Source organism: Silene latifolia, chromosome 1 (assembly GCF_048544455.1).
Source record: "Silene latifolia isolate original U9 population chromosome 1, ASM4854445v1, whole genome shotgun sequence".
NCBI classification, from domain to species: domain Eukaryota; kingdom Viridiplantae; phylum Streptophyta; class Magnoliopsida; order Caryophyllales; family Caryophyllaceae; genus Silene; species Silene latifolia.
In genome coordinates, this window is record NC_133526.1 from 47,967,941 (window position 1) to 47,973,087 (window position 5,147).

General features: G+C 37.9%; 1 long non-coding RNA gene across 1 annotated transcript; it reads left to right on the forward strand.

The window, feature by feature from the left end:
• The first annotated feature begins 1,633 nt into the window (after positions 1 to 1,633).
• On the forward strand, positions 1,634 to 3,944 carry LOC141588244 (uncharacterized). The gene is made up of 3 exons (XR_012519784.1): positions 1,634 to 1,804; positions 1,902 to 2,010; positions 3,754 to 3,944. It is a non-coding gene; the product is annotated as an uncharacterized LOC141588244 (long non-coding RNA).
• Positions 3,945 to 5,147: the final 1,203 nt, after the last annotated feature.

Sequence of the window (5,147 nt, forward strand, 5' to 3'; positions counted from 1 at the left end):
GATCAGTTGAGTGGTGCATCAATCTTTTCCAAGATTGATTTGAGGTCGGGGTACCATCAGGTGAAGATTAGAGAGGTGGACATACCAAAGACAGCTTTCACGTCGAGGTATGGCCATTATGAGTATGTGGTGATGCCGTTTAGGTTATCTAATGCACCGGCTGTGTTTATGGATTTGATGAACAGAATCTTCAGACAGTTTTTGGACAAGTTTTTAGTGGTGTTTATCGATGACATCTTAGTCTACTCTAAGACTAAGGAGTAGCATGAGGAGCATCTGAGGATTGTGTTACAGACCTTGAGAGAGCATGAGTTATATGCTAAGCTGTCCAAGTGTGAGTTCTGGTTAGAGAGAGTTGCTTTTCTGGGGCATGTGATCTCTAAGGATGGGGTAGCTGTGGATCCGGCAAAGATTGAGGCAGTGACAAAGTGGGAAGCACCAAAGAATGTTGCTGAGATCAGGAGTTTCTTGAGTTTAGCTGGATACTACAGACGGTTCATGAAAGATTTCTCCAAGATTGCTAGACCTATGATAGCTTTGATGAGAAAAGAGAACAGGTTTCGTTGGGATGAGAGTTGTGAGACGGCGTTCCAAACACTAAAGGAGCGTTTGACCACAGCTCCTATCCTAGCATTACCTGAAGGGATTGAGAACTTTGAGGTTTATACAGATGCCTCAAAGAATGGGTTGGGATGTGTGTTGATGCAGAACGGTAAGGTGATTACCTATGCTTCTAGGCAATTGAAGCCGTATGAGGAGAACTATCCTACACATGATCTAGAGTTGGGTGCAGTGGTGTTTGCTCTCAAGATATGGAGACATTACCTTTATGGGGCGACCTTTAAGGTATTTTCTGATCACAAGAGTCTCAAGTACATCTTCACTCAAAAGGAGTTGAACATGAGACAGCGGAGGTGGATGGAGCTGATTGGCAATTATGACATGGATATTATCTACCATGAAGGGAAAGTCAATGTTGTTGCAGATGCTTTGAGTAGAAAGAGTGTATATTCTTTGTGTACAGCTTTATCTTTGATGAGGTTGAGAGATAAGGTGGGGAGGTTTGGGATACATATGATGCAGAGAGAGGATGCCATGGGAGATTTGACAGTGCAACCTGATCTTTATGATGATATTCGAGGTAAACAGGCGTTGGATCCTAAGATGGTTGAGTGGAGAGCTGGAGTAGAGAAAGGGTGTAACGCCCCGTAAATTTCGGACCGTTAATATATTTCGGAAATAATTTATTAATCAAATAAAATTTGATATTTAAGGTAATTAAAGTAAAAATAATTCAAAGAAATATAATTTTATTATATTTTGAAGAAAAGTATTTATTTTGATAGTTTTGAAATGTTTAAAAATAGTTTAAACCGTGTAAAACTTTTTATTTCGAAATAAGGGCGTATCGGGGGGCAAATGACAATTCTTTTGAACGTTGGGTAAACGAAATTGGAAATGGGTCGTATGAATACTCAATTTTCTTGTAATCTCGTGTTTAAAAACTTTGGTCTTGACGGAATTTACGTTTGACTTACGGATTTAATTATTATTGAAAAGAGTCAAAACCGACTCGTAAAAATCCCGACTAAAAATCCCGCACCTCCTTTCCTTTCTTCCTTTCACGCGCACCAGCCCTTCCCCTTTACTCTTTTTTCTGATTTTTCCTATCTTCATCTTCTCCATAAGAACAAAACACCATTTCTCATAATTTCAAGCTAAAATCGCCCTAATTTCTTCGTTTCTTATCGGTTTTTCGCATAATTTACCTTTCCGGAATCCCCTCGCCGAGATCTACAACTTGGTATAATTTAATTTCAGTTTTCTTGAAGTTGTTTTAAGACCAATTTTCGGAAATTTCGTTTTATATGCTTATTATTGCGTTTTAATTGTTTATTTAGGTGAAGGATTGGAAGACGAGTTTGGGGACTCGTAAATTATTGAAGATAGCGGATAGTTGTTGTTAGGGTTTGGGTTTTGAGGTGCTAATTGCTTATTTTCTAGCTTAAGGTAACATATTTCGAGTTACTCGACGGATTATCGTCACAATCTTTGTTGTTTTGGATGTTTTGTGATTTTTGGTTTAAGTAATAATTTTCACATGTTAAAATATGGTTGCATGCATGCTTAATTTATGTCTTTTGGTTAGTTTAAGTTAGGATATTAGTAATGGAACGATTAATTAATGATTAGATGATGTTAAAACGAGTTAAAATGAAGAAAAAACGGAAAAAAAAGAGGAATAGGGTGACGGGCAAAGAAAGAGGCGGCAGTGTGCGCAGCCCACGGCTAGCCCACGGCTGGCCCGGGTCGGTCCGTTGCTTGTTTCGCGGTTTTCCAAGCTTTGTTCATCATTTTAGGTTGATTAATGTTATGATTAGTATAAGTAACAAATGGGTAGTAATTTGAATTGAATCATTCTAAAAAAAAAATATGTTAATGGTAAAATTGTGCTTATATTAATGGTTATCACATGTTAGGATAGTTTACAAAATGAAATTGTAATTCATAGGCTCAAAATGAATTTTATAGCGATAATTGTAATGTTTTGTTGATTGTGCCAAAATCGAGCCTTAGTCCCTTTGATGATGCGATGTCGATTAATTGAGTGATTGGTCACCGCAATTTGACCCGCACTGTCGCAGGGTGGGGTTGCGGGTAAAAATTCGGTTGAATGATTTGGATAATCGGCCTTTTTCTTGTTTTAGGCCATTTATCAAGCTTTAGTTCACATGTATAGCTTATTGAATTTAATAGCTTCTTATTTTGTAGTAATGACCCTAGTTTCCCCTAAAGCCTTAAATATTGTTATAATTGCTAGGATTGGAAATTAGTATTGAATACTTATTGAGGAACTGTTGGTTTATCTGCTGAATAGACAATATTATATAGCCTTTCACATGATAAAATGTTAGAATTCATGTTGGTAAGTGGGACTTTTTGCCCTCTTATGGTTAAGTGGGTGTCTTAATTGACTTGTGTGGTGAGTCGTGTGTGGTGTGGGCTAAAGTATTCAAGCTGGGACTAGCTGGGACTAGGTCCTAGGTGAGTATTTCGGCCTTCATCATAGATAGGTCTTTATAGTCTCTGACGAGTATATGTTCACTACTTGATAGCCTTTGTGTTCCTGACTAGTGGATGTTTATCCAAGTTGGGGCATGACCTCAGTTACTTATTTTGATAGTAAGTGGTCAGCTTAAGTACTAGCCAACCCTTCGGTGGTGTCCTTAGGGTACTCACTTCACTTTGTTTTAAAAAAAGTTGTGGGTCTTTGGTGCGGTGGTGTGTATCCGAATGTCTAGGTCTGCGCAGATTTTAGGCTAGGGTTGTGTTGTCTCTTGGCCATGTTTTCTTAATAGTAACCGCTGAGCCAAGATACCGGTTCGATTACCTTCCCTACCTCGTGGTATAGACTCGAGTTACAAAGTGACTATTGACCGTACTAAGAACTTATGCCTGTCTTTGATATATTGCCCTTTCTTGTTTGATGATTCTATGAATCATAGAAGGTGAGATGCAAGCCGGCTATGGTTGATAGAGTTTGGATTACAATTTGTTAAATGTTTCACATGTTAGTTTAGTTGGTCAGTTTAGGACTCATATGTTAGAATAATTGATAATTGAATTATTTATCATCTTGTTTACATGTTTTACTACATGTTACATTAATTTTGACGATTCGTGGCTGGGGGGACTCGAAGTTACTCCCCACTGAATTGTGGCTTTCGTGTTTGTATAAAATGCGATTGACAGGTTGTTGATGCTTTGTTGGGGGTCACAGACGAGCTAGTGAGCAAGGAACCTTGGACCTAGTTTTGGCTATTCTATTAGTAACCCTTTTATCCTTTGGTTTGTATATTATTTGAAGGGACATATGTCTCCCTTTTCTATTTTGGGTTTGTATCATTCTACTTTCTATTTAGCTATGGCAAAGTAGTTCATCAGCTTTTGCAGGGTTTTGGCACCCGCTTCTGGGAATGTTGGACTTCTTGAGTTGGATTGGTTGTGAATGGTTTAGTTAGAAAAATTTTTGAAATTGCAGGTTTTTGGATAGTTGAACCATTTACAAACATATCCTACCAGTTTTTCCGTAGAATTTACGCATTTAAGTAATTACATAACGCTAATTTTTTAGGGTGTCACAGTTGGTATCAGAGCCTATTGCTCTCGACGCACGTTTGTGCACCCCACTTAGAATCACTTGACCTTTAAAAAAATAAACTTGAAAGATGGGTAGGATGGGTAGAGTTAGGATTTTATGTGGTAGTCTGTTTGTGATTGCTAATTGTTAGGTACTAATTGATTTTCTCTTTTGTAAGATGTTTCTCTAATAGAGATAGATAATGCAATCTTACCTTAGTTTTCCAATCTCGTTGTTTATTCGTCTTTCAAATTCCTCTTCTCTCGCCTTGGTAACTACCTTTCAATTCTTTCTCCCGATTCATCTAAGGTTCGCTTTCTTCTTATAATAAAGTCCATGTGGACACCTTCCTTTTATTCCGCAGGATAGTTCGCCCTTGTTCAAAGAGAACCCGATTTTGAGAGAATGTAACTTTGGAGGGCGTGAATGAGTTGAGAAATTGATTGGTTAAGGTTTGAGTGGTATATGAGAATATAACTTGGGATCCTTTGGTTAGACTTGTTAGTTGTGCATGATATGAGAGCCTAGTGAGTTTAGGAACACCTTTGGATTTATGTCTATTGAGAGCTTGTTTGTTATAGATAATTGGGCATGGGTACTACCTTAGCACATAAGATGGAATGAACCTGAGCTACTTCATTAGAGAGTCTCGATGTTTCTTATGGAGAATTAAAGGAATGATAGTTAGCCCTAATCCTTGTAGGCCTTGAAAGGAATACAATAGGACATTGACGTTGCTTCATGGTTTGGTATCGTACTTTGGAATTAGTTAGTTTGTTAAACCTTTTGAATTGACCGAATCTAGTATAGAGTAGCCCTTGTTGTCCTTATTAATCATATCTGAATTTGGGAATTTTGGTGGAATGTTGTTCGATGTAGCTTGTGAGTTCAAAGATGTGATTCTAATTTATGGTATCGGAGACTAGAAGTATTAAGTGGTGAGATGATGGAGTAGACAAGCTATGGTACTTGGGGATGGCATAGTAAGTGAAGTTCAATGACAAGA